Below are 12,623 nucleotides of genomic sequence, written 5' to 3' on the forward strand. Positions count from 1 at the left end.
TGTCCGAGAAGCCCAAGTGTTTGGTTCAAACTCAAGTCTAAGGAGCTTAAAGGATGGGTTTGGACTTTGGCTCGAGGGACAGAAGCAGCAGGTCCAATCAGACCTCAAGCTTGAAGAGCCCCTAGATGCTTGTCTCGAACCTATCCGAGGTAAGCTTTCAAGAGGTTTGGCTCGAACATGTCCGAGGTGAGCCTCCAAGATGGTTGGCTCGGACCAAGTCCAAGGGGAAGTCCCATGCATGCCAAGAGATGGACTTAGATTTTGGCCAAGGAAAGGCCACACACGGTCCGATCGGGCCTTAGTTGGAGATGCCAAAGTGATTGCCTCGAACCTATCCGAGGTGAGATGCCAAGGAAATTGCCTCGGACCTATCCGAGGTGAGATGCCAAGGAAGTTGCCTCGGATCTATCCGAGGTGAGATGCCAAGGAAGTTGCCTCGGACCTATCCGAGGTGAGATGCCAAGAAGAGTGGCTTAGACCACCTTGGTCCGAGGAGAAGGCAAGAGGAGATTGGCTCGGACCACCTTGGTCCGAGGAGAGGCCAAGGAGATTGGCTCGGACCACCTTGGTCCGAGGAGAGCCATGCATGCATAACCTTGAGCCAAGGAAAGCCTAGAGGAGTATATCTGACCAATACTTGCATGTAACCAACATGCATGTGTTCGGCCAGGAGACTACGTCAAAATCCCCGGAACGACTTCAGCAAGAATCGGTCTAAGCACCCGGGAATCTCTCATTCCTCACTCAAATTGAGGAATCTGTTGTATTTTAAATATTTCTTGTAATTTAAATATAATATGAATAATAAAATATCCCTATCTAAAGGGGATATCAGTTGAGGATCCCAAGCCTATAAATAGAGGGTTGATGGGATCGTAAAAGGACTTTTTGGAAAATTGAGAATTAGTCTATGTTCTAGAGAGAGAAAGTGTGTTTTTCTGGAGAGAACCCCTTTTTTGTATTCTTGAATATTTACGCTTAAGAAACTCAATTGACACTGGTTCATTTGATCTTGAGTGTGAATAGAGCAATAAAATCTCTAAGTAGATTAGGCTATTACCGACTATCGGGGCTGAACCACTATAAAATCTCGTGTTATTTACTTTTATTGATTAAACTGTCTGTTGTCGTTTACATTATCTTGAAGGCTTGTCGTTATTGACGTTCTCACGTCATTGGCTAAAAACACAGTCAACATAACTATATCTAGTTCCTAATGTACCATTGACTTTACTAGTGAAGGTTGTGTCACAACAAATTTGCGACGTGAGCGCTCATAACCTTTTCAGTTCCAAAATTCAACCCAATATGGAAATATTATTCAATCTTTAAGAAGGTATAGATTCCATATCTGTTAAACTACGTCCCTAGCCATATACATCATTGCGTCCCCAAAAAAATTGTTCTTAGCTTGATCATTCTGACAAACCTTAACGCATGAATCAAAGGATCAGATGACATATATAGGAGTTCATAGTAACCTCAGGATTAAGATCATCGTGTATATGATCATCATTTGATGTGTTTGATTAATACTATGAAATGGTGTTTAAACAAGTATTAACAAATCACATCTGGTCCAGTTCTATATATCACTATATATAAAGTACATTCATTAAAGTGTCTTACTACACTAGTGACCCAGATCTAGGTCACTTATATTCATAATACTAGTGAACCGTACTAGCAGTAATTAATCTAAAAATTCCATAACTTTATTTATTTCATTTAAAACATTTGTCAACTACAATTGCTTTAATGACATTATTCCCAACAAACAAACAAACACAACATTCACATGCAACAATAATTCTAATAAGCATTTCTATCATACTCGCATGCAACAATAATGCTCATAAGCATATATTTCATATTCACATAACAATCAAGGTCCATGCCCTATCAGTATATTTCATGCTCCCTATTCTACCATGCAGATAAGGCATATATTTAAATTAAGCAATTAAATAAGTATTCAACCTATTACCCACTGAACCATGAGTCAAGATTGTCTTTAGCAATGATCGTACATGTTCGATCAATCTTTAGGAACCATAAAGTCTTGGTAGCTCTGATACCAAGTTGTAACGCTCTACTATTCCAGGACCGTTACAATGTGTGTTTAAAATAGTGCTTAACTCATTAAGCGAGTCATTTGGACTAAAAAGTGTAATTAAAGTAATTTAAAGGTATATGAACTAAAAATTTTGGTCGAAAGGTTTAAACTTTTCATTAAAGTTATACAAGATACAAGATTTACATGGGATCCCTAAAAGGTTAAATAAAATATAATTACAATCAAGGTTTAAAAATAGTTGGCCTAAGCGAAAAAATTGACTTTTTTCTCCTAAGTCCCTTAGATACCCCGACCTTGATGGCCGAGTAGGCCGAACATGTATGCGCCGCTCCGAATCCCTCTGACTCACGGCTGGTCCACTTTTCCCTTGTGCTTACCTGGACCATAGACACTACCCGTGAGCCAAGGCCAAGCAAGAAAACTCAACAAGGCATAATAAATGTCTAATTAAACATTAATAGTAAATATCATGCTTCGCAGATAATAAACAAACTCATTTCAGCATATAAGCAGTTTACACAACCTGTGCCGAGCGAGTGGGTACAACACCCTCATAGTGGCCCTGCCATCATGGCCTACATTCTGCATGGTTATCACCGAATACGGCCCATGACGATCAATCATAGATAATTCAATATTAACAAACATGTTTCTACCACCAACATATCCACCTAAATAACCTAGCACCATCAATTTTCAAAATTCAAGCATAATCCCCAAATTCCCTCAAGAACAAAGTGAAGAACAAGTAGAAACTCATACCTTGCTTCAAGAATTTTTGATTTCCTCTGGAAAATGAGAACCTAGCAACTGCCAACACCTTTTTTAAAGCTTGAATTCTCTTAGTTCTAAGGAAAATTTTAAGAAAAATTCATAACCCTTGCTTTTGTGAAGATGTGAAGAAGATGGAGAGGAAGGAAGAGACTTAGAACGTGAAATGAAAGACAACGGGCAACTAATGGTAATATAAAAATATCACCCATATTTCCTAATTACCACCAATCTCCAATTATCACTAACATCCATCAAACATAATTATTCCACCAATTAATTTTATCTCACCAATATTCTCTAGCTATGAAAATTCCCAAAATACCCCTAGGCTCAACCCAAGCCGAATATTTATCCCTGTTGTGACTTTTCGCAAAAACCGCTAAAAGAATCCACTCATGCCAAAAATTACATATATCCACATAATAATGTGGTCTCAAAGCACATAACACATAATGTTTACAAATATACTCTCAATGGGTCGAACTTACGAAAATGCTCATTTTTAACAAAAGCAGGTCTTTAAACACATTTAGTACTCATAATCATGGATACTCAATTATATAACAATATAATTCATATAAATGCCCCTCGTGCCCTCCCCAGTAACAATATAATCCAGTCCTTTGGAAGGTACTGGTGAATACCTTTTTTGACTTATGAAAATTCACAACGATATGAGTCTGATCGGTCTAACGGAAATGGGCAATAGTGGTGTTCGATGACTGGTTCGCTCGAAAGCTCTAATGAAGAATAGGAGGATGATTCACTCTGGCCATCTTCTTCAAATAATTGCTGTAAAAGATCTTCGTCTATTGGTTGCTTACCTCCCTAGTAATCGTACATATATATATATATATATCTAAAGTGAAGAAGGGAAGGTGAGTATCTTATTCGACCAGCTGAGTGTGCACTTAATAGAATTAAGTGTGAGTGGTCAATGATAAACGTAATTGTTTATTTGACTAGCATGAATTTTTGATGAAAAATGATGTGAAAAGTCGAGAAGCTTTCCATAATCTTTAAAGGACTTAGTTATTTTTAGAAAATAAAAATCAAGTTTTTACTTCGATTTTCTTGGAAAAATCATAGTCGATTCTTGTTTAAGCCTCTTGTAACGCCCTACTACCTTAGAGTCGTTACTAAGTGAGTTTAAAATGTGCAATTAACTCGCTAAATGAGGTTTTTTTATAACAAAAGTGTGATTAAACAGAAAGTCAAGGCTGTAATCTTTAAAAGTACTCCATTCCATTAAAAGTTCCAAGAGTTTAACATTCGGGATCCCAAAATGAGGTTTGTAAAATGTTTACAATTCAAAATAGATTTACAGATGACTAATTATCAAAAACATAGTTTAATACAGCCATTTTTCAAAATGCCCCCAACCAAAGCAGTCGGGCAGGCCAAACATGTAGCGCCGCCCCACGTTCTCCGTACTCATGGCTGGTTGACTTTTTCCTTGCCCTTACCTACAACACAGAGCACCCGTGAGCCGAAGCCCAGCAAGAAAACTCACACAGCACATAACATACGCATATTATATAATCAACACATTAGACAATCCACAGAAAAAACAGATAGTCCATCAGACTAAACAAGTACGGCCATGCCGTCCCGAAAGCGTTACCAAAGCCCGGGATCTCGGCTCTCACCGTAAGGATATCCCATGTATCCATTGGGGTCTTACCCTAACCATAAGCACTCCATGTGCTAAGTGATATTCCTGGCCCCATTGCCGTTCTCGGCCCCTCGCCGTTCTTGGCTCCTTTGCCGTTCCCGGCTCCTCCGCTGTTCATTCTACTATAACCACATATAGCATACTTAAACAACATTCAAGCATATAATAATTCAATCAAGGCTACACCCTAACAAGCAATACAATCTAGGGACGTGCCCTGCAACAACACTATGGGCCCATGCCCTGCTCTACGGGTGTTACAGTTTTCTTACCAGTATCCCGAGCTTCACAATGCACCAAAGCCATGAGCACGGTCCTCTACCCCGAGCCTCTCTGAAAACCTAGTCACAACACATATAAAACACTTTTAATACTAACCAATCCCAAAACCACTTCCCGGAACCAATCTCGTACTCTCGGGACCTCTAATTCCCTAAAACAATGTATTGGAACCAACCCTTGAGCCCCAGGGCAAAAGCCCTAAAAATGAAAAATTTGACTGTCAAAAATAGCCTAGGGCCGCGACACTCTCACCAAGGGCTGCGGCACCCAGAAGCATTCCCTGATCCTGATGCAAGCCTGCGCCACGGCACCAAAGAACAAGGCCGCGACGCCCCTATGCGAACCCAGATTTCTGGGTTTTCTCCTGCATTTTTCCCGAGCCAAAACAGCTCCAATTCAACCCAAACAAGTACCTAAACCCCAACATCAATTTAAAACCCCAAATGAACCCTTTAACAACATATAAACATCATAAACAAGCTCAATTACACAATCTCACTCAAAATCCATACTTGAGTTTCAAGTTTCAGAAACTTAAATCATGGCTTCTAGAACATAATCCAGAGCTTGAAAACTATACACCATGCCTCTAAAATCTTAAACCACATCAGGTACGAAAGTTTAAACATGTTAAAACTCTTACCTCAGTCAAGAACTCAGCTTGAATTCTCCTCAATCCTAGCTTCAAGTCACCTTCCTTTTGATTATCCAAACTGAATTTTCAAATAAAACCAGGCATCCTATCTTTAAATTTCCACACTTAATCTCTGAAAATCAACCTCAAGCTCAAGCAAAAACAGAGCATAATCCTTACCTCTGAGTAGTCCTAGCTTAAATTTGACCTTGGTTGTCTCCAATCCCTCTTGAATTTCCTCCTTGGTCTCAAGTTTCAGCTCTCCTTCTTGCTTCCCTTTCTTTCTAGCCTTTTCTTCAATTTCAGCATAAACCAAAATAATAAAGTGTTGAACGTGAACCATCTTTCCTTCAGCTGAAACTTATCTACCCTTAGCCAAATGACCATTCTACCCTTCCATAAAAATTCTTTCCTAACTAAACCTCAAGGGCATTTTTTTCATCTCATCTCTATTACAATTCTACCATTTTCCCATCACAACTTGTTACTCTCAGCAGTTACTAATGGCTACTCAATCATCAATAACCATTATCCACTAACTCTCAAATTTACAAAATTCCCAAAATAACCCCTAGGCTCCTCCTGAGCCGAGTATTTAATCCCGTTGTGACTTTTAAGTTAACTAGCTCCCTAGGACCGTCTCGGCACGTGCATCACATTAACATCACCACACTAACGTGGTACAAATCACATAATATAATTATCACATATATGCCCTCAGCGGCCAAAAATTACCATTTTACCCCTAACATGCAAGTGGGGCCCATATGCATATTTATTCCACCTAAACATGCATCCTAATCACATATTCATTTAAATTCATATATTAACATGTAAATTCACTTATTGCCCTCCAGGCATGCTAATCAATGTTCTAAACCTTATTAGCAAATTTAGGGTGTTACACCTGCTCAAAGCCTATATATCACTTTCCTACTTCCCAAAAACCTTATTTTCCTAGAAAATTCTTCAAAAAAAATTCAAAAACTTCAAGAACATTTGTACAGGTTAGACAATTTTTCTAAATAAGGAAAAATCAAGATACAAGCCTAGGTTTAGGTAGAAATTCAAAGAATATAAGAGACTAGAAGTACAAAACTTACTCAAAATGAGGATTTAACGAAGAATTGCTCAAAAATCCTCAATGATTCCTTTGGAAAATCGCTAGAACTCTTAGTTTTTTTTTTTCTGGCTTGTGTTCTTGGTGGTTGTAGATGCTCAAATTCCACCAAGGGAAAATATGGAGGCTTATCCTCATTAGCCTCAGGCAAGCAAAGTGACCCAGTATTTTTCCCCGCAGCTCGCGCCTCATAGGGAACCTTAAAGAAGGTGCCTCGAGAGCCTGGACATGCACAGGTACCTGCCAAGGCCTCAAGGGTCTCATTACGCGCAGCCATCCATGACCCGCACCCGAGTCCCCACGCGAGGCCCCGCCTGGCGTCACGCTGCGCGCCCCCGACTGCCCACGCGACGCCCCGCCTCGTGTCACGCTGTGTGCACCCGAGTGCCCACACGAGGCACCACCTCGCGTCATGCCGCGCGCACCCCGACTCCCCATGCGAGGCCCCACCTTGCGTCACGCTGTGGACACCCGAGTGCCCACGCGAGGCACCAACTCGCGTAACGCCGCACACACCCTGACTGCCCACACGAGGCCCCGCCTCGTGTCATGCTGTGTGCGCCCAAGTGCCCACGCGAGGCACCACCTCGCGTCATGTTGCGCGAACTCCGACTCCCCACGCGAGGCCCCGCCTCGCGTCATGCTGTGTGCGCCTGAGTGCCCACGGGAGGCACCACCTCGCGTCCTGCCGGGTGTACCCAGACTCCCCACGCGAGGCCCTGCCTCGCGTCACGCTATGTGCGCCCAAGTGCCCACGCGAGGCCCTGCCTCGCCTCACGCCGCGTACGCCTGGGTGCCCCACGCGAGGCCAACGCCTCGTGTATGCACCAGCCGTGCCAGGGGGTCGCGAGGGGTACCCCCACCTCACCATGTCATGTCCGTGCCTCTAAGAGTTACCTACATAGTGGGCCTCGTTGGAGAGGCCTAATCTCTCCCCTTGAGATTGGCGCTGATGACATGACACCACTCTTATTGTGGGTATAGCATGAGGAAGGATCAAGGGCCTCTGCAACGCACCCTTTCGAACGAAGTGGGGGAAGCCTCATAGCAATTCATGCAGAGTCGGGAGGAATCAGAGTACGGACAGGATGTTCGTACTAGACAGGTAATGGTCGTACAAATGAGGTACCTGTTGTGGTCCTCACCAGCGCCACTACGCCTGGTACCACGCCTCTGACATTCGTACAAGACAAGTAGTGGAGTCATGACGGGGTACAAAAGTTGAAGTGCTCCCATGTACTTTGACCATGTACCAGAGCAAACACCACTACCCCTGGAACCACTCTCCTGACAGTGTACTTATGTACTACCTGGTCCCCTGGACCACAGTGTATCTAAGACCATTAGAGCCCACTATATAATGAACCCCAATTCCCCATGGAAAGGGGTTGGAAAATTTACTGAAGCAAGTGCACCATTTTGAATTCAAACTAATTTCTCCATTGTTCTTTTGCAATTTTTCTTGGAGTTTACACTAAAATTTCTAAGGCTTTACTATTGATAATCTTTATCTTGCAATTTTTTCCAACTTAACTTAGTTGAGGAGTTCTCACCGTCAACAATTTGGTGCCGTCTGTGGGAACTTAAGTTCCAAGCTACTGTTCTATTATTACAACCAGCAAGGAGAAATGCCAAGACGTTCAAAGTAACTCAGGGAGCCACGAGAGGTGGAGGTCCACCTTAACGGAGTCCAGCTGAAGGCCTCCATGAAGGATCCCCCTCCACCAGAGAGGTGGAGCCCCCAAGGGACCCTGAGGTTCACGAGGTGGATAGAGAGGCCTCATCATTGGGCGTCCCGCCTGTAGAGAGTCCTCCAAGAGCACCACCGAGAAATGCTAACGAGTTCCCACTCCCTAAACCACCAAAAGTACCGAACTCCGGCTGGCAGGAACCGGGCCCCTCTACGCGTAGGCACGATAAGCATCCCTGGGTCCATTCCGTGAGCTCGAGTTCGAAATCTCGATTCTATGAAGAAGAAATACGTTAGATCCACCATAAGAACTGAAGGTTGGAGACCACCCTAGAGAATATGCAAGAGGTGCTGAATGGCCTATTGCAGGGTAAGTCAAGCGTGACCTTGCCCAAGAGGAAGGAGAAAGGTCAGGAGGGGGTAGAGACCACCGTACCAGTAGATGATGGGAGGACCCGACATTCTACCAGTAACACCCCCCGAGCGAAGCAACACGAACATCCTGAACCACCGAAGCCGGCCCAGAAACCAGAGCCAAGAACCAACGCTGCCCCTCACAACGAGGATGAAGTCACCTCTAAAAGAGTACCCTTGGATTTACGGGAGGAGCTCAATAAAAAGAGGGTGGGTAAAGGGACCACGCCCCCTATGACTCCTCGAGAGGGCAAGGGAAAGGCGGGTCTTAACCCGTCCGCTTTGAGGGATTCTCTAAGCAAGAGGAGGCAGGACCTGGACACAGAAATGAGGAGCCTGTGAAGCAAGATCGTCACCGCCTCTGGCGGTTAGGCTTTTGAGGAAGAGTTCGACCATGAGTCGCCCTTTATGAGGGAGATTCAGGCCATCCGGCTCCCTACCAAGTTTAAGGAACCCAATATGACCCCCTACGAAGGAAGCACGAACCCGAAGTACCACCCGGATGCATTTAACGACCTGATGAAACTGAGAGGAATTGGTAGTGGAGCCAGATGCCACTGCTTCGCCGTCGCATTGAAAGGACCTGCCTATAAATGGTTCAAAAGATTAAGGCTGGGGTCCATCAGGTCCTGGCAGCAGTTTTCTGATGAATTCCTCCAACAACACCACGCCGTGCCGGACTACGCGATGCCAGGCACCAGCCTGGCCAACGTGAAGCAAGGGGAAAATGAGAGCCTGAAGAGCTACATTCACAGGTTCAATATGGAGGTCGCGAAAGTGGGGAGCCTAACCCGCCGAGAGTTAAAAATGGCCATTACAGCCGGGGTGCGCCCAGGAAGCAAGTTGTGGGACAACATGCTGAAGAGGGAAGTCACCGACTTAGATGACTTCTACGAGAGGGCGCAGAAATACATTCGTGTGGAGGATGGCCACGCAAACCTAAAGGCAGGAAAGGAGGGGTCCAACGCGAAGCCCCCAGCTAACGACGGGTTGAATGTAACAAAGACGAAAAGGGCGTATGATGGGTCGAGAGATGATTAGCAGAGAAAGACCAAACGGGGGAGTGATCATAGGCAAGCGGCTTACACTTACTATACGAACCTTACAGATACCAGGGAGCATATTTACCTCACTAATGAAGACCGAGTTCCCTTCAAGATGCCCCCACCAATGAGAAAGGACTGGTCCAAAAGGGATCCCAGCAGATACTGCCAGTACCACAAGGATATCGGGCACACCATGATGGAGTGCATCCACTTGAAGGAGGAAATTGAGGAGCTCATCCGCAGGGGGCATCTAGGCCGTTATGTCAGGAGAGAAAGGCCGAAGCCAGAGGACGAGCCTGCGATACCCCAGACGCAAGGGCGAGCCCCAGAAATACAGGGAGAGGTCCGAACCATTTTCGGAGGTCCCAAATTTGGGGGAGACTCTCGAAAGGGGCGAGATAGATATCCAAGAGAGGCCCGACGAAGTCCACCACCCTACGTCATGAGTTTGGAACAACGCCCCCTAAAAAGCTTCAAGGGGGAAAATGACTCGATCACATTCACCGAGGAGGATGCGCGGGGGGTGCATTTTCCCACAATGACCAGCTAGTGTTGACAGTTTAGTTGGCAAATATGCGTGTGCATCGGGTTCTAGTGGACAATGGGAGCTCGGTGGACATCCTGTATCACCCTGCCTTGGAAAAGATGGGACTGGGCATTCGTCATCTAAAGCCCTGCCAATCCTCCTTATACGGATTCACGGGGGCTCAGTGCAACCCCTAGGGATGATCGAATTGGCACTCACCATGGGGGAGCATCCCGGGCAGACTACAGTCATGGCTAACTTTGTCGTAGTAGATTGTGCGTCAGCTTTCAATGCGGTATTGGGGAGACCATCCCTAAGAGAATTGAAAGCCATAACTTCTATATATCACCTGGTTGTCAAGTTCCCAACTCCAGGAGGGGTCGCTAGTATGAAGGGAGAACAGAAAGAAGCAAGGGAGTGCTACAACACCTCACTCCGCGCGCCTCTGAAACTGCGGGAACCAATGGCCATGGTGATACATGAGGCGCTACGTGTGCCTGTGGGGAGTCTGCAGGAGCTAGACCCTCGAGTCATGGAAGAGTCAAGAGCAGAGCCAGTGGAGGAAGTAGAGGAGGTTATAGTAGTGGAAGAACCATTGAGAAAACTGAAGGTAGGAAGAAGCCTACAGAGTGACGTGAAGAAGGAGTTGATAAGGTTTTTGAAGGATAATCTGGATGTATTCGCATGGAGTCATGAAGATATGGTGGGTATAGACCCCAGTGTTATGTGCCACCATTTGAATATCTCCCCTGAAGCGAGGCCCATTTGGCAGAAGAGGCGGGCGCTAGACCCAGAAAGGTACGCAGCCTTAAAGGAGGAGATTGACAAGCTGAAGACCAATGGGTTCATCCGTGAGTCTTTTTACCCTGTTTGGGTGTCGAATCCAGTACTAGTCCCAAAACCAAATGGGAAATGGAGGACCTGCGTCGATTTCTCAAACCTGAATAAAGCTTGTCCTAAGGACAGCTTCCCGCTCCCAAGGATAGATCAGTTAGTAGATGCGACACTAGGACATGAATTACTGAGCTTCATGGATGCCTACTCGGGGTACAACCAGATTTCAATGAACCCAGCAGATGAAGAGCATACGTCATTCATTACAGATAAAGGGCTCTACTTTTACAAGGTGATGCCCTTCGGGTTGAAGAACGTGGGTGCCATCTATCAAAGGTTGGTTAATAAGATGTTCGCTAATCAGATTGGAAGGAACATGGAGGTGTATGTTGATGATATGTTAGTAAAGACCAAGAATGCAATGGAGCTCAACAAGGACCTTGGTGAGATGTTTGACACACTTAGGAAGTGCCGAATGAATTTGAATCCCATCAAGTGCACCTTCGGTGTATCCTCAGGAAAATTCTTGGGCTTCATGGTCAATTCCAGAGGCATCGAGGCCAATCATGATAAGATAAAGACCCTGATAGAGATGAGCCCGCCTAAGAATAAGAAGGAAGTGCAATGCTTAACGGGAAGGGTGGTGGCCCTTAATAGATTTATTTCAAGGTCAACCGATAAGTGCCTCCCCTTCTTTAACATCCTCAAAGGGAGCAAGAAGTTCGCTTGGGATGAGGAATGTGAAGAGGCATTTATCAAGCTGAAGGAGCACTTGGGGAAGCCACCCCTGTTGGCGAAACCTGAGAAAGGCGAGAAGCTATACCTCTACTTGGCAGTATTGGAACATGCCATAAGCGCAGCCTTGGTTAAAGGGGAGGAAAAGTAGCAACAACCCATGTACTATATCAGCAAGCGTTTGGTGGACGCGGAGAACCGGTACCCAGAGATTGAAAAGTTGGCCTATGCATTGGTTGTGGCCTTGAGGAAGTTGAGGCCCTACTTCCATGCGCACGCAATTGAAGTTCTCACGGATAGTCCTTTAAGGCAGGTCCTGCATAAACCTGAGACCTCAGGGAGGCTGATGAAATGGTCAATCGAGTTGAGTCAATTCGATATCGTGTATACCCCAAGAGCTTCCATCAATGGACAGGTGCTGGCAGAATTTATAGTGGAGTTCACCCGTCAGCCGAATGGAGGAAGAAGTGAAGAAGGGGAGTAGGCTGTCATAGAGGAAGAACGAGGGGATCTTGAGGAATGGAGTCTGCATGTGGACGGGATGTCCAATGAAGGAGGATCTGGAGCAGGTATCATGATGACAGGACCCGAGGGACACAAGATGTATTGTGCGATTCGGTTCGAGTTCGAGGCCTCCAATAACGAAGCGGAGTACGAGGCGCTCTTAGCTGGCTTGCGTTTAGCCCAGGAGCTAAAAGTGACGCGTCTTCGTATTTTTAGCGACTCTCAGTTGGTGGTGTACCAGGTAAAGGGGGAATATTAGGTGAGGGGACCCAAGATGGCAGCCTACTTGGAAAGGGTGAAAGGTTATCTGGG

The sequence above is a fragment of the Humulus lupulus genome, chromosome 2 (assembly GCF_963169125.1).
Source record: "Humulus lupulus chromosome 2, drHumLupu1.1, whole genome shotgun sequence".
NCBI lineage: Eukaryota > Viridiplantae > Streptophyta > Magnoliopsida > Rosales > Cannabaceae > Humulus > Humulus lupulus.